Source organism: Heterodontus francisci, chromosome 3 (genome assembly GCF_036365525.1).
Source record: "Heterodontus francisci isolate sHetFra1 chromosome 3, sHetFra1.hap1, whole genome shotgun sequence".
NCBI classification, from domain to species: domain Eukaryota; kingdom Metazoa; phylum Chordata; class Chondrichthyes; order Heterodontiformes; family Heterodontidae; genus Heterodontus; species Heterodontus francisci.
In genome coordinates this window covers 40,790,829-40,811,293 of record NC_090373.1, presented here as the reverse complement: position 1 = coordinate 40,811,293, position 20,465 = coordinate 40,790,829, and the positions used below count along the sequence as shown (strand labels likewise).

Genomic DNA, 20,465 nt, shown 5'->3' with positions numbered 1-20,465 from the left:
CGAGAAGGAAACAGGTAAGGCAGATGACCTTAGAGCTTGGATTAGTACTTGGAACTATGATGTTGTTGCTATTACAGAGACTTGGTTGAGGGAAGGACAGGATTGGCAGCTAAATGTTCCAGGATTTAGAAGCTTCAGGCAGGATAGAGGGGGATGTAAAAGCAGTGGGGGAGTTGCATTACTGGTTAAGGAGAATATCACAGCTGTATTGCAGGAGGACACCTTGGAAGGGTCATGCAGCAAGGCAATATGGGTGGAGCTCAGGAATAGGAAGGGTGCAGTCACAATGTTGGGGTTTACTACAGGCCTCCCAACAACCAGCGGGAGGTAGAGGAGCAGATATGTAGACAGATTTTGGAAAGATGTAAAGGTAACAAGGTTGTAGTGGTGGGTGATTTTAACTTCCCCTATATTGACTGGGACTCACTTAGTGCTAGGGGCTTAGATGGGGCAGAATTTGTAAGGAGCATCCAGGAGGGCTTCTTGAAACAATATGTAGATAGTCCAACTAGGCATCAGGCCATACTGGACCTGGTATTGGGGAATGAGCCCGGCCAGGTGGTCGAAGTTTCAGAAGGGGAGAATTTCGGGAACAGTGACCATTATTCCATAAGTTTTAAGGTACTTGTGGATAAGGATAAGAGTAGTCCTCGGGTGAAGGTGCTAAATTGGAGGACGGCTAATTATAACAATATTAGGAACTGAAGAATTTAGATTGGGGGCGGCTGTTTGAGGGTAAATCAACATCTGACATGTGGGAGTCTTTCAAACGTCAGTTGATTAGAATCCAGGACCAGCATGTTCCTGTGAGGATGAAGGATAAGTTTGGCAAGTTTCGGGAACCTTGGATAACGCGGGATATTGTGAGCCCAGTCAAAAAGAAAAAGGAAGCATTCGTAAGGGCTGGAAGTCTAGGAACAGGCGAATCCCTTGAGGAATATAAAGACAGCAGGAAGGAACTTAAGCAAGGAGTCAGGAGAGCTAAAAGAGGTTGAGAAGTCATTGGCAAACAGGATTAAGGAAAATCCCAGGGCTTTTTATACGTATATAAAGAGCAAGAGGGTAACTAGGGAAAGGGTTGGCCCACTCAAAGAAAGAGAAGGGAATCTATGTGTGGAGCCAGAGGAAATGGGCGAGGTACTTTGCATCAGTATTCACCAAAGAGAAGGATTTGGTGGATGATGAGCCTAGGGAAGGGAGTGTCGATAGTCTCAGTCATCTCATTATCAAAAAGGAGGAGGTGTTGGGTGTCTTGCAAAGCATTAAGGTAGATAAGTCCCCAGGGCCTGATGGGATCTACCACAGAATACTGAGGGAGGCAAGGGAAGAAATTGCTGGGGCCTTGACAGAAATCTTCGAATTCTCATTGGCTACAGGTGAGGTCCCAGAGGACTGGAGAATAGCCAATGTTGTTCCTTTGTTTAAGAAGGGGAGCAAGGATAATCCAGGAAATTATAGGCCAGTGAGCCTTACGTCAGTGGTAGGGAAATTATTAGAGAGGACTCTTCGGACAGGATTTACTCCCATTTGGAAACAAACGAACTTATTAGCGAGAGGCAGCATGTTTTGTGAAGGAGAGGTCGTGTCTCACTAATTTGATTAAGTTTTTTGAGGACGTGACGAAGATGATTGATGAAGGAAGGGCAATGGATGTTATCTATATGGACTTCAGTAAAGCCTTTGACAAGGTTCCTCATGGCAGACTGGTACAAAAGGTGAAGTCACACGGGATCAGAGGTGAGCTGGCAAGATGGATACAGAACTGGCTCTGTCATAGAAGACAGAGGGTAGCAGTGGAAGGGTGCTTTTCTGAATGGAGAGATGTGACTAGTGGTGTTCTGCAGGGATCAGTGCTGGGACCTTTGCTGTTTGTAGTATATATAAATGATTTGGAGGAAAATGTAGCTGGTCTGATTAGTAAGTTTGCAGACGACACAAAGGTTGGTGGAGTTGCAGACAGTGATGAGGATTGTCAGAGGATACAGCAGGATATAGATCGGTTGGAGACTTGGGCGGAGAAATGGCAGATGGAGTTTAATCCGGACAAATGTGAGGTAATGCATTTTGGAAGGTCTAATGCAGGTGGGAAGTATACAGTAAATGGCAGAACTCTTAGGAGTATTGATAGGCAGAGAGATCTGGGCGTACAGGTCCACAGGTCACTGAAAGTGACAACGCAGGTGGATAAGGTAGTCAAGAAGGCATACAGCATGCTTGCCTTCATCGGTCGGGGCATAGAGTATAAAAATTGGCAAGTCTTGCTGCAGCTGTACAGAACTTTAGTTAGGCCACACTGAGAATATTGCGTGCAATTCTGGTCGCCACACTACCAGAAGGACATGGAGGCTTTGGAGAGGGTACAGAAGAGGTTTACCGGGATGTTGCCTGGTCTGGAGCGCATTAGCTATGAGGAGAGGTTGGATAAACTCGGATTGTTTTCACTGGAACAACGGAGGTGGAGGGGCAACATGATAGAGGTTTACAAAGTTATGAGCGGTATGGACAGAGTGGATAGTCAGAAGCTTTTTCCTCGGGTGGAAGAGTCAGTTACTAGGGGACATCGGTTTAAGGTGAGAGGGGCAAAGTTTAGAGGGGATGTGCGAGGCAAGTTCTTTACACAGAGGGTGGTGAGTGCCTGGAACCTGCTGCCGGGGGAGGTGGCGGAAGCAGGTACGATAGCGACGTTTAAGAGGCATCTTGACAAATACATGAATAGGATGGAAATAGAGGGATACTGTCCCCGGAAGTGCAGAATGTTTTAGTTTAGGCAGGCATCAAGATCGGTGCAGGCTTGGAGGGCTGAATGGCCTGTTCCTGTATTGTACTGTTCTTTGTTCTTTGAGACTGATGAGACAGACAAAGCTATTGTGACATGCCAATCATAGCGCACCCTGACCATATAGCTTGGCACCAGACTCGTATGTGAGGCACTTTTTCAATAAGAGGGGAGAGATGTGATGAAAGTTAATCATATTTGGTTGTGCTGGATTATTTATTTGGTTATTTGTTCCTGCTCGGCACAAAGAACAGATTAAAATTGGACACAATTGGCAGATTCTGCATACTGCAGGGAATATATATCTTATGGACCGGGATCTTGACAGTGCTGATATGCGTGGGTTTTTTACTGTCATGATCCCGGAATGAGGGACCATCTCACAGATTATTCAGTGCTTGCAGCAGCTGAAGGAGTCAAGCTGTTCCATTCAATTACAAAGATCCTGTACATGGTTGACTATCTAGTGAAGAGAAATGTTTTTTTAAAAACTCCTTCTATTTTGTGATATTATCAACGATATTTGGAACAATATCTTGCATGGGATTAGGTAAAAACTGCAGTCAGAAACAAAGGGATAAGGATAGGTCAGAGACTCCAAGATAGTGTACAGCTATATAAACAGTAAATGAACTGTGGTTGTTTTAAGAAGATAGGAGCTGAAAAACCAGCGGAAGTGTGGCATAACATGAACTGGTGATCTTTGCTTCTGACAATACCTAAATGTCTGGGGTGAGGGCGGAGTAACATCTTTTACACGTGAGTGGCAGACACACAGAACACTTATGCGTTCACTTCGGATGCTTGCCATAAGAAGGGGAGTGAGAAAAGCAGGGCTGGCCAGCTGGCACCAGGAGTCAGGATGATTTTGACCATCAGCCCCCTTAATAGGTGCCCAAAAATAAGGTTGGAGGCCATCATTTTACGGAGGGAGTCTAATCCAGAACCCCATATTCGTACTCTCGGTGGATTTCATTTGAGCTGACCTATACATTAAGTATATCCTGCAATCTAGATTGCTCAGTGGTAGTGAGTCCAGGGCCAAGAAATTGCACAGTATGGGAATGCCCTCCTGCTCTGATGTCAGGAGCATTGTTTGTGATGTCTAGTTTTACAGCATGCCCACCCAGGCCCCACTGGAAATTGGGACAGAGTAGGATTTTGAACAGAGACCTGGATTTTCATTCCGGGGTTGGGAACCCAACACTCAGAGCATTCCCAGGTCCCAACCCCGTGCCATGTTTGTGTCGCTGATGCGATGCGGTTTTCAAATAGGAAAGCCACTCATTGGGCCAGAGGTGAGCTCGGCTCCAAATAGTGGCACCGAGTGCTGCAGTGGAGGTGGGAATTGGCTTCAAATTGCAATGCTGAAAGGCAGACAGCAGCCATGACAGGGCTTTCCATTGCCTTGCTGAATGGAGCATGCAGGAAATCAGAGGGCCAGCAGCATCACGGTGCAAACAAGTGGCCAAATGGTCAATCGGAAGGTAAATGACCTGCTCAGTTTGAATCTCCCTATTTTTCCATTACTTTTATTCATCAGCCCCGTCACATAATGGCTCCCCGCACTATTCCCGACATCTGAGCATATGTACCAGACCGTTCGCTGTTCCAGGTCTCCACTTTGAATATCTCCTTCTGGCCTTCCCCAGCCCTTGAACAAGTTCTTCAAGGAGCTGTTAATTGTAGGCAAGTGGGTAGCTGGCTGCCCCATCCCAGAGCCCTCGCTTTGAAAATTGCAGTGTGTTCCTGAGGCTTCGGAAGACTGACCCGCCATCTGGAAACGTTATTTTCAAAACGGGCCTGCATCTGGCCTCATCTCCATGGGCATTTAAAAATCTAGCCCCTGGTATCCTCAAGTCCCACCAGCAGTCCCACCTCTCTCACCTTTCTTCCACCCGACTTATGCCATAGGGACACCCAAAGGGCTGAGGAGTTTTTGGCTCATGCTGTTTTCACCGTATACTGCTCATTTACCCATTAATGTTCAATAAATTTGTCTTGTGATTTATAGCCTAAGCTATAGTCTGATGGAGTGTATAATTCATCTCCTACCAAAGATGATATATGACAGCATGTGATGTATTACAGTAATCTGGAGCACAATGACAGGAGTTCTTTGTTTTGACCCCTTAGTTTTGCAATATTGCCTAGATGTTAGGCAGGTAAAGATGCTGTCTGGATTTTAGTGAGTATAAGATTCGCTTATAGGAGTGGCCAGTAATGCATTAACTGTAGACAATTATCTAGCATAAAAACCTAAAAATGTAACACGCAGTGAGACAATTCTTAGGAAACACTAATATATGCAGAACACTGTTTCAGACCTGAACCTTCATTAATCGACCATCTCCCGATTAATATTGTCTGAATATAGCTGCAAAGGTAATTATTATATTGCATAGGTAAATAACATATATGCCTACTGTTAGTCTAGTACAGAATATCTGAAGAGTCAGATGGATTAAAAGAAACAGGAGCTTTATTAAAACACATCTTACTGCTGTGGCTTACATCTTCCAAGACTGTATATGAGGGATCCACACACATCACTACCTGTGATGAGGTATACAGCATGATTAGCATATTTAACCCAGTAACAACCCAATGTTCAGAATACCACTTCATACTAAGAGGCATAGGTAGAGTCCTAGGCGTAGTTTATATGTCCATGCTTGACTGTAAGTAGGGCAGGTGAGAGGCCTGCTTTAGGTCGGGAAAAAGAACCCCACCCGGATCCAACCGAGCCACAGCGGACCCGACCCGAGTCCCCCCGATTTTGCCCCGAGCCCAACCCAACCCGAACCTGCCCCGACTCTGCCCAATCCGAGCCCGACCTGACCGTCTCTTTACTTATCTTCCTGACACTGAACCTGCAAGAAGCTGCAGCGCATGTGGGATGATGTCACAGTGACGTCACTCGCTCACTGCGCAGACTCAGTTTCGTCTCGGACTCCCAGCTCAGGTAAGTTTTTTATTTTTAATACTTACCAGCAGAGGACTTACCGTGTGTGTCCGGCCCGACCCAACCTGACTTGACCTGGACTCGGCCCGACCCAACCGGAGCCTCAACGTTGTACCCTGAAGATGGGACCGAACCCGACACATGTCGTCGGGTCCCATCGGGTTTGCGTCGGGTAGCAGGCCTCTAGGGCAGGCACATTTTTTGGGGAGAAAAAGCAAAAATAAAACAGCTTGGAAAAAGTTGAAATCTATGTTGATTCATCTAGTCAGCAAATCAATGGATGTTACACTCAATTTTGAATGCAACTGGTCAACGCTTGAAGATTTAGACACTTCTGAACAGTTAAGTCAATGATGAAGTTGTAAGATTGCTCTTTCAGGGGATTTGGGGCATTCTCATGTCTCCTGAAGTTATTTATTTTTCGTTTGGTACATTTTCCAACATTTTGGAGTTGCATTTTGAGCTACAAGACAATACATTTCTTCGGTATTCTGAGCTGCTGTTTTTCAACTACACATCAACTCAAAGGAGTTATTTTATAGTATTATATAGAAAATTATAGTCTGGTCGATTTTCAGACCACATAATTTTCACTTCAATCATATGTAACTCTGTGTCAGGAATATTGATTTGTGAAATTTATCCCATTGTAATTATACGGTGGTGCATTAATTCAACCAATCAACCTTTGAACAATTTCTCCTTTGTCACTAATGATACTAATTGGATTTCCTTTAATGAATTCCTGGTATAGCCAGGATCCAAAGCTGCTGCTTAAAACTGAAAATAATTTATTACATTTTTGAGTCTGGGGTCTTGCTACATTTGAATTGAAAATTAGTTTAATTTATTATTGAAGTTACAGCACAGATGAAGACCATTCATCCCTGTCCTGATGCTATCTTCAGTTTGAATCCCATTTGTCTGCATTTTGCCCTGATCCTTTTATCGTCTTCCTTTTCAAAGAATTATTCAATCCCCATTTAAATAAAGTTACAGGGCAGCATTGCAACATTTCGAGTTGTTTGCAGCCAGGGAGGCTGGCAGCAGTTTGGGAAAGCAAAGGTTGCTGGAGCAGGTTTTTAACCCAGCCACGGTATTAGCATCCCGCTTCTGGGTTTCCTGACCAATCAGAGTGGATGGGCGTGACGATAACCTGCACCTGACAGGTAGAGGCTTTCTATATGAACAGACCTTGGCAGGGGTCAGAATGGATTCAATAGAGAACAATCAGGACAGAGAGAGTGAGTGCAGTGATGAAGGCTCCCTCTCCATCACCTCACATCCTGGTTCTTGGAGACATCCCTGGAGATCATGTTGTGGGCTGTGAGGGCCCAGAAAGGAACATGTGGACGGGCAGAAGAGGCCAACCTCTGAAGCCAAACAGGCATGCTGAACATGGCTCAGGAGGTCAGCAGCATGAGTGTGATACCTCGCACATGGATACAGTACCAAAAGAGGTTCAATAACCTCATCAGGGCAGGAAAGGTGAGTGGCATCCAGCTTTCGGGTGCCAAGCCCTACGCTCTGATTTTCCCAACGTTCTCCTGCACAGCATTGCTCAGATTAACACACTCTGCAGCTTCACTCAATCCTTTCCTCGAGGCACCTCCTCACATCCCCATCTGAAAAAGCACCACTGACTCTCACCTTCATCTTATTGCCATCTCACACCCCTCCCTCACAGTCACCCCGCCCGCCACTTAAGGTGTCATTCCCTCCACAATCCATTTCTCATACTCCATAACTCTCTGCATTCTCTCCTTGCAGGAGAAGAGAGCACAGAACTCGAGAGAGGCAGAGAACCGGGTTTGGCTTTCCAGTAAATGCCACCATGACCACTGCAGAGGAGGAAGCCATTGGTATCAGCAGTCTGGCAGAGTGCATGGTCATTGGGGATAGAAAGATGGGGATCTCCCAGATACCTGGTAACAGAATTAGATATCACACAGCTACATGGCACACAACACTCACTCATGTTGAATTGATGTAACCACTAACAGAAATATGATCATCTGCACAATGATGACTTTGAATTCTTTTACCTTGTCAGTTGTAATTCATGTCTTTCACCTCTCATGGGCCTTTCAAGCATGATGCTGGAGCTGGTGTGGGAAGAGGCCAAGGAGTGTTCAGAGGAAGCAGTCTGGGGAAACACTGTCACACGACTCATCCACACCCTGCACGAGCTCAGATACATACATCTCAGTGGGGCCTCAAAGGCAGGTAGCTACATTGTTACACGGTGAGCCACGCATCATGAATGAGCAGAAACAGGTGTTGGAGACAAGGGATAGTGTGGAGCACCTGTGTCGGATGGTGCAGAACACTCCATGCTCTGCTCAGCTGGGCGCAGATACTGAGCCTCAGCGGTCATTGATGAAGAAGACTATTCTGGAGCAGCAGCAGAAAATGTGTGAGGTTCTGTTGGCATTTCCAAAGGCACTGCTGCCGAATGGGGAGAAACTTGAGGACTCCATCTCTAACATGAGTGCCATGATATCTCAGGCCTTTGTGCTGATGTCCATCTCCATGGAAAGAATGGCCACCTGCATGGAGAATCAGATACAGTAGGCAACAAATTGCATGCTGGCCCTCAGGAATGGCATGCACACTCAATCTTCCAATTTAAGAAGGATGTAGGAAGGCCTCGCCTTGACCGTTCAATTCCTCACTGAAACACAGCAAAGTGATCTCCAGATTTTGGCTAGCAGAGAATTGCAGCTGGTCCATGACAGGAAAGATGGAGACAGGTCACATTCCTCTCCGTTTGCCCCACAAGCTGACTGCGGTCCAGATGGCCGAGTCTGCCCCTGCACAGGGGGTGCAAGTGGGGCAGCCTTTGGCAGGGCCTTCGTGAGCTCCAAATCCCAGAGGACATCTTCCACGAACATTTCAGCTGTCAGAGCAGGGGGATGAGCATCCTGTCTCCAGCTCTGCTGAAGACACAGGGGTAGCACTATGTAGAAGTAATTGGAAAAGGAAGGGAAATACTTTGTAGTTTCATAAGGGGAATTACTTGGGTGTTTACAAATATTTCACTGCATCAATCTTATTGTCAATGTTAATGAACCATAAATTTTATTTCCAGCATCTATTGTTCAGTCATCTCAATTGTTGCCTCTTGCCTACCAAGTGACTATAAGCCTTGAGGAAAATGGTAGGACCAGAGTAGAAGAAGAGCAATGGGTGTCAATGAGATTTCAGGCTTATTGATTGTGGGAATGATTTATGTTCGAGCTGGACACAGTAGGTTCAGCATTGATGTGCAATATGGCTTCACAGCCTCAGGTTAGCTGAATCATGCCTGTATGAATCTGTCGTGGGCATCTCTAGCAGCTAGATGAGCAGCTGCAGGGACCCTGGCTGCATCAAGTTCCTCTTCCTTCTTCTTCTCCGAGGATGCAGAGCGATCATCATCTTCCTCCTTCTGCAGCTCCAATCCTCTCTGCTGCACTATGTTGTATAAAGCACAGCAGACACTACCATTCGGGACGCACTTCCTTTTGCATACTGAAGGGTGCCCCCAGACATCCCTGTCTTCAGCATCCCAATGCCTTGGTCTATGACTGTTCTTGCTCATTTGGTTCTGAATGCACCTTTCCTGTTCATCAGTGTAGTGTTCCTCACAGGTGTCATCAGCAACCTCCTTAGAGGGTATCCCTTATCTTCAAAGAACCATCCACTGACTCTGCTTGGAGGTGCGAAAACCTGTGGGAGATATAACTGGCACAGAATGAAGGTATCATGGCAGGTCCCTAGGTATCTTGTTCAGACATGCATAAATACCTTTCAGCTGTTATATACCACCTCAATATTGATGGAGTGAAATCTCATTCAATGACAAATACTCCTGGGTGATCTGAGGACTCCTTGATTGGCACATGTGTGCAGTCACTGACTCTCTGGACCTGTGAGAATCCAGCCATTTCAGCAAATGTGGGAGCCCTCTGGTGCTGACTGGCCTTATCAGGATGCAAGTGGAGGCCCTGGGAATTATGACAAAGGTCACTTAGGAAGAGCACTTGCGTGCAGCAGATTTTGAAATTCTACAGATCCCTGGAGGGAACCAGAGGGAAGAAATTCAGGACTGTGCTGACCTTGACGGCCACTGGCAATGTGTTCCCAACTGACCCACTTCGAAGGAGGTCTTGTTCCAGGAGGCTGCACATGTCAGCAATGATCTTCCATGAAAACCTGAGCCTTCTGAGGCACTGTTATGTCCAAAAAGCTGAACCTCTACCATCAGTTGGGGGTATCGCCTCATTTGAGCTGGAGCTCTGTGTTCACCTCCTCTGTCCTGTGGACTGGCAGGTGGCTAAGGAGAAGGCAGCTGCTACTGGTGTTGCTCCTGGTGCTGTGGGTGTTGCTGGTGCTGCTCCTCTTGTTCCTCATCAGAGCTCCATGATAAAGCTGCATAAGCTGCTCCCTTGCTGCAATGAAGTCTGACAGCAGGGAAGTGCAGATCAAAGATAAAAAAAACTCCAAAATAGCAGAAAAGGCTTCTGAAGTGTTGGAAATCATGTCCAAAGCAGTGAAAACACACTCTCAGAATAAGATCTGTGAGCTAAAGCCTTTCATACAGGCAAAGAAGCAGCTGTCATTTTTTATGCTTTTATAGGCTTTCCAGCCTGTCAATTTCACAGCCTTGTCAATCCCCGCTGCAGTCTCGCCTTGTTGATACGGGCGAGTTTCTCACAGCTCATGAAACCAGTGCGCTGGCAGTTAATGCCAGAATGCAGGGTTAAATCTTCAATCAATTGGCACTTCTCAAATTATAATCGCTGACCTGCCTGCTCCATGGGGGTTTCCCGTGTGCCTCCAAATGCACACCAGTTAAATGCGGTAGTATGCGAGATCATGTCGGGTTTACAACACTCAGGCATTTTTTGAGTTTTAACCCTCCTGCGCAAGCTGTCCATTGAGGGTGAGTGAAGGGAGGGGAAATGCACAGGTGTCAAGAATCAGAGGAATAGAGAGTTTGGCAGGTGTACGGGGTTGTTGTAATTCTGGATAAGGCTACAGAGATTGGGAGGAGTGAGATTTTGGAAGGATTTAAACACAATTTTTAATTTGGAACATTGGCATACTGAGAGCCAGTGTAAGTCAATGAGGAGTGATGGGAGAATGGGACTTGGTGCGGAATAGGATATGGTCATCAGAGTTGTGAATTAGTTTAGACTTATGGACGCTGGAAGGTGACAAGGGCATGACTGAGGGTTTTAATGACAGATGGTCTGAGAAAGGGTTGCAGGCAAACAATATTACTCAAGCAGAGTAGATCTTTGTGATTGAGAGAATATGGTAACAGTGAAGACTCAAACATTCTGATTCAGCTTGCCACAGTGGCCAGGACATGGGATGGAATCAGCTCTGAGCATAGAGAGTTTGTGAAGGAGGTTGAAGATGATAGATTTGGTCTTTTCAATGTTTAGCTGGAGAAATTTTCAGTTCTTTGCATTACTGTCACATTCCTTATACATTTCTCCTTCATCATTCTAGTCATGAATTGGCAATCAAAAGAAACAACCTGTCACTGATTATAATCTTAAAACATTTCAGAATTTTGAAAACTCTTTTTAGGTTCCTCCCTTTAACTTCAGTGTTCCAGTGTAAAATTCCCATTTTTTTAAATCCTTTTTTCATGAATGTAACTCTTCATTCTTGATATATTACTAGCCAATCTTCAAGGCACCTTTCCCAGAGCTGTAATATTGTTTGTATAATGGGGCATCCAGAACTGCATGTGATACTCCAACATTTTTATTAAAGACATTCTTGGGGAGGCCATCATATTCAAATGTATGTCTATTTTTTGTTGTTGAAGAAATTAATAATTTGAGTAGAATACTTTTTGATATTTTAATAAAAAGCTCGAGTTTCAAGCCTGGTCTCTTTCCTGTTAGACTGTGCTGGTGGCATCCAATGCTGAGAAACAGCAATATAGGCTGGGGTCCCCATGTGCTCTACCCACCCCCAACAACAGTTCCCTCCTAAATACAACACCATTTATATTAATTTGTAAAGCACAGGCATATGAATCTGTGCTATGTTAAGCAATGTCCTCATTTTGCTCAATTTCTCTTTTCCAATACAGGTTATTGACTAATATTACATAGAACAAGCCAAAAGACTATGGCATGATTACAGTCTTATGAGATTCATTCTTAGCACATTCAGTGTATAATTTTCTATTTAGAGAATGCATTACCCATCAAGCTCTCTCACTTTATAGTTACTGATAATAATGTAACTGATTTTTGCATAAGAACATCAGAACAGGTTTTACACATATGGGTAAGTAATTTAAGTTTAGAAGGTTTCATTTCAGAGAGTATTAGTTATATGTGTAAAATAATGCACTTCAATTTCCAAAAATGAGAAGTGCCTATGTTATCACTTAGATGTGCAATGTACAATATAATTCTAAATAGGCTTCCAGATTAATCTCAGTATCCCATTATTCGCAGTATGAAAGGAGAAAAATGGTCAATTAGGAATCTTCAACATAGGTAGATGTGCATGCTGTATAGTTTGATTGACTCAATTTGAATCCTAAGAACTTACTACTTTTGCTCACAGAATTTATGGAATATCCTCAACACAAAAAAAAATTGTTCCAATTAGCTGATGGCACAAGAACTAGGGGACACCGATTTAAGGTTTTGGACAGGAGCTGCAGGGGGAATGTGAGGAATAACCTTTTTACACAGCGAGTGGTAATGACCTGTAACTCATTGCCGATGAGGGTGGTGGAAGCGGAGACAATAAATGATTTCAAAAGGAAATTGGGTGGGTACTTGAGGGTGATAAACTTACAGGGCTACGGAGATAGAGCGGTAGCATTGGAGTGACTGGATTGCTCAACAGAGAGCTGGCATGGATTCAATAGGATGAATGGCCTCCTTCTGTGCAGTTATGACTCGATGACAAACTGCAGTATAACTTGTTGACTGGAAGTACTGCTGTCAGCTAATTTGAGTTTTCCACTAAACTACCATAATCTGTGACGTGTGTTGCTTCTTTTGTTACTTTTATAGGCTCATAAATGAATGCAAGTTATGCATTCCCAGACATTGTGGGCTGAATTTTAACTTTCAGACCCGCTTTCAGCAGGTGAGGTCAGCAGTGCGGTGGGAAGCCGGAAGTTTCAGCAGCGTGTTTGTCAGTGGCTTTTTAACTCGGCCACAGCATTTGCCCCTGACTTCCAGGTTTCCTGACCAATTAGAGTAGGCAGGCATGATGATGACCTGCTGCAGGCTCATTCATCTCCAGTATTTAAAGGGACCCTGCAAGGGTCAGAATTGAAGCATTCAGAATTGGCTGAGGAGGACAGCAGCAGGAGTGTGGTGCTCACTCTTGGATACAGTGCCACAAGAGGTTTAATAACCTAATGGGGGCAGAAAAGGTGAGTGGCATTCCACATTCAAATGCAAACTCACTCACTCCGCCTTCCCCAGCCCTCACCTGAACATCATTCCTCAGACCAGCTACCTTGCAGGTGAACCCATCCCCTCTATCTCAAGGCACGTCCTCATATCTTCATCTAAACAACCAACACTAACACGCAACCTCATCTTGTTGCAATGTCACACCCATCCCTTATAGTGACTGTCCACAAATGTTGTCCTTCTATCCTCTCAAAGCATTCCACAGCTCACACTCATAGGTCTCTTTTTTTCTCTCCTTGCAGCTGAAGTGAGCACACAACACCAAGGAAAGACAGAGAGCTGCGGGTGGCCCTCCAATAATAGCCATTCTGACAGCAGCTGAGGAGGAGGTGCTGGAGATAAGCCTGCTCTCCGCATGTCTGGCCATTGGAAAGATGGAGGTCCCCAGCTACCTGGTGACAGAATTAAATGCAACACGTCAACATGGCATGCAGCACTCACTCATGTTGATTTGATGTGACCAGCCACTGAAATATGATGATCGGCAAAATAACTTAGAAATCTTTCTCCTTGTCAATTCTCATCCATGTCTTTCATCTCTCACAGGTCCCACACGCATCCCTGAGCAGCTGTCGCTGGAAGAGGGCGAAGCCGCCTCAGAGGAGCTGACTCACTTTGAGGAAGCATTGTCACACAACTCGTGCACACCCTCCACTAACTCAGATGCACTCATTTTGGGGGCCACCAAGGCAGGTAGTTGGGTTGCCACATGGTGAAGTGCACATCACAAGTGAGCAGAAGTGGGTGTTGGAGATAGGTACAGCAGTGGAGAGTCCTCATCAAAGGATGCAGGACCCTGCAAGCTCTGCTCAGCTGGGCTCAGATGCTGAGCCTCAGGGGTCATCAACAAAGAGGACTGTTTTGGAGTGGCAGCAGAAAATGTGCGAGGTTTTGTCAGCCTTTGCAAAGGCACTGTGCACCATTGAAGAGAGATTGGAGGAGACCATCTCTAGCATGAGTGCCATGATATCTCATGAATGTGTATGTACGTGGAAAGTGTGACCGCATGCATGGAACATCAGACACAGCAGACAACCAAGTGCATGCTGGCCCTCACCAATTGCCTGCACATTCAGTCTGCCACCTTAAGCAGGATTGAGGAAAGCCTAGCCTTGGCAATTCAGTATCCCAAGGAAGTGCAGCAAAGTGATCTTCAGCTGTTGCCTAACGGGGAACTGCTTGTGGGCCATGAGAGGGAAGATAGAGAAAAGGCAGATAGAAGCAGGGACTCTGCTCAAAGCACTTCCACTCCCCACCCCGTCCACCACCTTCCATCCCAGTCAGAGTCCCACATGCTGCCTCCTGTTCAATGACTGAGTCTGCTCCTGCACAGTTGCAGGTGGGGCAATCTTCAGCAGGACCCACACAAGCTCCAAAACCCAGAGGATATCAGCCAGCTGCATCTGAGCAGCCAGAGCAGGGAAACAAGCAGCCTGTCTCTGCCTCTGCTGAAGCCACAGGGTTGCACTACTGTAGGAGTAATAGGAAAAGGAAGAAAAGGGATTTGTAGTTTTTCAAGGGTATTCACTCAAGTGTTTAACACTGTGTTACATTGCCATATTTTTATGAACCATAAACTCCATTTCAAAGCTCCATTGTCCTCCCCATTGCCTTCCACGTAGCCCTCTGCCTTGTGGAGAATGGTATGGCGAGTGAAATCAGGGTTTTATTTTATTCGTTCATGGGATGTGAGCATCGCTGGCTAGGCCAGCATTTATTACCCATCCCTAATTGCCCTTGAGAAAGATCTTAGAGAGGGTTCGATTGTTGATTGCAGGATTGTTTTGTGCTGGGGGACACAGTGGTGTCAGTATTTGTGTACCAGATGTATGCACTGCCTCAGATTAGTTGGAGCGTGGCTGAATTACTCCATCCCGGGCATCCCTGGCAGCTAAGTGAGTGGCTGGGGGTGTCCTCCCCACATCAAGCTCTTCCTCCTTCTGCTCCTTCTCTAGCTCTTCCACTTGGAGGGGTAATAATCTGTGGGAGCTTTGACAAGAGCAGGATAAAGGCATCTTGGCAGCTCCCTGGTTATCTTGCACCAAGACATGGTGGCTGCATACCAGATGAACATTGATGGGGTGGAATCGCTTTCGGTTGATGAATACTCCTAGGTTATTTGAGGGTGCCTTGATTGTCTGTCTATGACTCCCTGGGCCTATGGAAACCCAGCGACTGCAGCAAATCCAAGGGCTCTCTCATTCTGACTGGCCTTATCAGTGGCAAAGTAGACATAAGTGCCAGCCCTTGCAAATATGACATTTGTTACATGGGAGATGCTCTTGTGGGCAGCAGATTGTGAGTTCCTGCAGATTTTCCCAGCTGATCCCCAGAAGGAGCCATCCCACCCGTCTTGTGCAACAGCAGGTGGTTGAGGAGAAGGCTGCTGGTTTTGCTGCTCCTCTTGTTCCTCCTCAGAGGTCCAAGGTAGAGCTGCATAAGCAGCTCCCATGCTGCTGTGAAGGCTGACAGCTGGGAAGTACAGATCAAAGGCAAAAAACTCCAAAGTAGCAGAAATTACCTTCAAAGTGTTGGTGGGTATCACCTCCTAAGCAGTGAAAGCACATTCGAAGAATGAATTCTGTGAGCAAAAGCCTTTCACTTCAGCAAAGAAGCAGCTGTCAAAACTCAGTATTTAAAATCTTTCTTGCCTGTCAATTGCTCAGACCCATCAAATCCTGCTGTCCTCTCACCATGTTCAACTTGCCGAGTGCCAGGAATCCCAGGAAAGTCGTGCACTCAGAGTTAAAAACAGAGTCCAGGGTTAAAACTGCGGTTAATTTCCACTTAGCATATGAAAATGTCACACCCGTCTGTCCCACGGGGGTTTGTCCGCACTATTGAACGTGCTCGAGTTAAATGTAGAAGTCAGCAGGTTCCTGCTGGCTTCCTGCCACACCGGCAGTTTCTAGTATTTTAACCTGCCGCCCTCACAGAAACCCGCCTGGCCTGACAGGTTAAAAATTCAGCACTACATCATTTCCACAGCTCATATAGGGTGAAATTTGTTTTAAGCAGCAGTGTAAAGTGAGTGCTAGCACATCAGCAGCCTATTCTCCATTGAGGTGAATGGAAAGGAAAATTGGGCAATGTGCAAAATGGGTCGCCAATGCCCTGTCGCCTGTTTTATGTTCCCTCCCAAGATGTGTTCCATATTGTCTACTGAATTGGTTCTCAAACTTTTTTGGTTGAAGGACCCATTTTCAAATGGATTAGTAACCACAGACCCTCCCACCTAAATTATAATACTATATAACACTTATAATAACGAAGTAAAAGCAAGAAATGCTGGAACCACTCAGCAGGTCTGGCAGCATCTGTGGAAAGAGAAGCAGAGTTAAAGTTTCGGGTCAGTGACCCGAAACGTTAACTCTGCTTCTCTTTCCACAGATGCTGCCAGACCTGCTGAGTGGTTCCAGCATTTCTTGTTTTTATTTCAGATTTCCAGCATCCGCAGTATTTTGCTTTTATAATAAGGAAGTGTTGCACTGAAGGAGTATTTTAATAAAGCTTTTAAGAAAAAATACAACTATCAGTGCATTGGGTGCCTGCTTCTCACTGCATCTCTGGTATGGCAATGACATTTGTAAATCATTCTCCACTTCCAGATGAGACCTTTTATTCCATTGCCCCTGGACAAACTTATATTTTGGCACCCTTTGAGTTTGAAGGCTAAATTTAATTATTAAAAACAACGGTCAGATGGGGAGTTTTGTGCTTGAATTTAAACGTTAGCCTGATGTTGGGCTGATTTCCGGGTCGCGAACCCAGATGTGCGCATGGCAGGACATCAGGCTGTCAATTTAGAAGCCACGTCTGGGAGCACCATCCAATTAAGGACAGTGGACAGCTTGAGGATGCGGGAGGGCCAATCAGAGTGCCTGAAGTAAATATTGTGTACTGCTGAGGTAAATGGAGAAGGAGCGGGTGGCACAAGGTGGAGGTGCCATACTGCTAATGGGGCTGCAGCCAACTCCTCACACCCAGTACTATCTGATGGATCCATCAGCAGGTGACAAGCAAACAATTGCAAGCATTTGCCTGTGAGTCATCTGCGGGCTGTCAATTCTGTCCTTTAAAGTGAGCACTGCATTTGAATCTCATGGTGCTCCGACCTCCCACTCTGCTTTCACCTCCTGTGAGTAGATGAGTTACAGACAGAACGACGGTGGTGGTGGTAGTGGGTGGTGGTGGGGTAGGAAAGGGCAATGAGCTGCCAGCAGAATTCCATAACCTTTCAAAAATGCCCTCTAATTACCTCCATAATTGCCTTAATTGGCTTTTTGCTGCTGATGGTTGGGCTGCCATTACCACTCTGAAGCTGCCTCCAGTGAAGGTGTGAGGATGCGGGAACACGCCAGGGAGCCACCCCAATGCAGTTTTTTGTGATTTTCCTGACCCAAAAACCCACCTCCAACCTGCCCATTTTTGGCTTTAACTGAGGCCGGAAGTAGGCGGGAAGACAACCTGATCCAAGGTGGTGGGTTGCTATTATAAATAGGATAATGAGGCTGCGAGCCTCATTGTTTTCCTGCTTTTGAACTTTAACTGTCATTGGTCAGGTTTCCCGAGCATCAGGAAACCTAACAGCTTCATCAAGGCAAAAACCTGGTGGATTCAAAAGTTAAGCATCTTCACAACTACCTCCTGGAGCCAGGTGTCTGCCTGAGGAGGCTTTATAATCAGGCCTGCCACAACAACCTTACATACCCGTAAGGCCTTTGATGTTCCCCCACCCTCTGGCACTTGACTCCCCAAGATTAGCAGCCCTGACAATTGTTCACCCCTCCCTCCCCAATTGCCCCCCCACTTTCTGATCGTACCCACTCCACCCCCCCTCTGATGGACACCACACCCCCCTCCAGCTTTCCCCTCTCCACCAGCCCCCACCCACACAGTTAACTTCCTGGCACGGACTTAGCTGCTACTGTGGTCGTGAGTGACCGGTTCCCCACCTGACTGGAGGTCCAGCTGTCAATCAAGCTGGGCCTCTAGGTGGGGAACTGACCCCTGACGTCACAGACTCATGGTGGAGTTAAAGCTCCACAGCGTTATGGAATTCTGGGTTTTCTCGCCGACTTTCTGACCAATCCGCTCCCTGTGGGTCAGGTCAGTAAAAAATTCCATCCTAAGAATCTAGTACTTAAATATTTTCAAAAAAGTCCCTTCTCTTGAGCAAGGTTAAACTCACCTGGCACCTGTCACCCACTACCAGCCTTAGTATCTGTGGGTCTACCTGGCAATCTTCATGCCATTCTCAGTGCTCCTGCAAATGCACTTCCCTCTTAGGTGAGACAGCCAACCCAACCTGCACTGCACATGTGGTGCAACCCGCTCAATCTACGCCTCTTGGCTCACACCAAACCCACCTCCAGCTGTCGTTTATACGCTTACTCTTGACTAAGGTGCCTTCGGCAGTCACCTGCTCGAAATGCTGTCGCTGCTCGGTCAGCACTTTCACATTATTTTGCACACCGCCTTGGAAGGTCTCCCAGGACCCCAGTTTGAGAACCACTGGTCTATTGAATTTATTTAACATCAGTTATTCCCAGCTTGCTCTTTATACTAAAACATTCAATAAGTATGACAGTGTAGCAAAGATTACTACAATCGTGTTAAGTTAAATACAGATGACCAATTGGATTCTTGTCAATGAATCCAGCCCATTGTCTCTATACACCCCCATACATAAAAAATGTCCATTTTATAGTGAGTAATCTCTTCATATCTTCTGTTTACAGTACTTCTTTAGAAACTATTGGACTGCTAATCAATAATCAATAATCCTGTCTGTGTTATTGCATCACAAAATGCAATGATTTAAGCTATAGTCCAAGATATCACTCAAAACTAATAACTGAAGTAAAACTGATTAGTGTCAACTTTCCTTTCGTAAAGTGTTACTGTCTCAGTGGACATGGATTAAAGGCCTGCTACCGAACCCAAATCCAATGGGACCCGACGACATGTGTCAGGGTCGGGTCGCTCTTCCGGGTCCGGCTTTTGGGCTCGGGTCGGGTTGGGCAGGGTCCGGGTCAGACACACACAGTGTTCCACAGACTCTGAACCTGCGCAGTGAGCGAGTGAGTGTCTCTATGACATCATCGCGCTCATGCTGCAGCAGTGCAGCTTCCTTCCGTTCCAACCATCCATCCAAACATGGTAAGTACAGTGAGTGCACTATGGTCGGGTTGGGCTCGGGTTGGATCAGATCGGGATTGGGTCGGGCGCGGTTCAGTCAGGCGCGGGAAAAAATGGAAGGACTCGGGCCGGGTCAGGCTCGGGTCGGATGTGGTTCTGTCGGGTTCGGGTTGGATTTTTCTTTCCAGACCCAAGCAGGCCTTGAACATGGATTAAGAGCTTGGTCTTTGCTGATGTGCTTGTAGACAATTTTGTAGAGTCAGAGAGTCATTTACGGCACGGAAAGAGGCCATTCGGCCCATCGAGTCCATGCCGCTCTCCACGGAACTATGCAGTCAGTCTTACTGCCCAGCTCGATCCCTGTAGCCCTGCAAGTCTATTTTTCACAGGTGGCCATCCAACCTCCTCTTGAAGTCATTGATCATCTCCGCTTCCACCACCCTTGTGGGCAGCGAGTTCCAGGTCATTACCACTGCATAAAAAAGTGATTCCTCATGTTCTCCCTGCATCTTTTGCCCAAAACTTTCAATCTGAGTCCCCTAATCCTTGTACCATTTATTAATGGGAACAGATTTTCCTTGTCTAACGTATCTAAACCTGTCATAATCTTGTACACCTATAGTAAATCTTCCCTCAATCTCCTTTGTTCTAAGAGCAAATGCAGCTTTGGTCTAAATAACTAGTGTGCCATGAAGGATTTATAAGTCCTATTTCCGATAGTATATTGGCAGTGACCTAAAGCAAATCTTTTTTGAAATTTCAACTGAAGTCAAGGATCTAAATAGGTTGAGAGCTGTGGCTTAGTTTTAGTAGCACTCTTATCTTTGAGTCACAAGGCTATGGGTTCAAGACACACTCCAGATACTTTAGCATGTAATCCAGGCTGAATCTCTAGTGCAGTGCTGAGAGAGTGCTGTCTTTTGAATGAGATTTTAAACTGAGACCCTGCCTGCTTTCTGAGGTCGATATAAAAAGATCCCATGGTCCTATTTGAAGGAAGATTTATCCCAGTGTCCTAACCAATATTTATCTCAGTCACCATTTGCAAAAACAGCCTATCTGGTCATTATTACACTGCTGTTTGTAGGAGCTTGTGGTATGCAAATTGGCTGCCACACATCCTACATTACAA

At 45.8% G+C, this 20,465-nt stretch overlaps 1 protein-coding gene across 3 annotated transcripts in view; it reads left to right on the top strand.

Moving 5' to 3' along the window:
• LOC137355859 (CUB and sushi domain-containing protein 1-like) overlaps positions 1-20,465 on the top strand; it is a 1,186,508-nt gene that overhangs the window by 826,753 nt on the left and 339,290 nt on the right. The gene's annotated exons all lie outside the window — the stretch shown is intronic.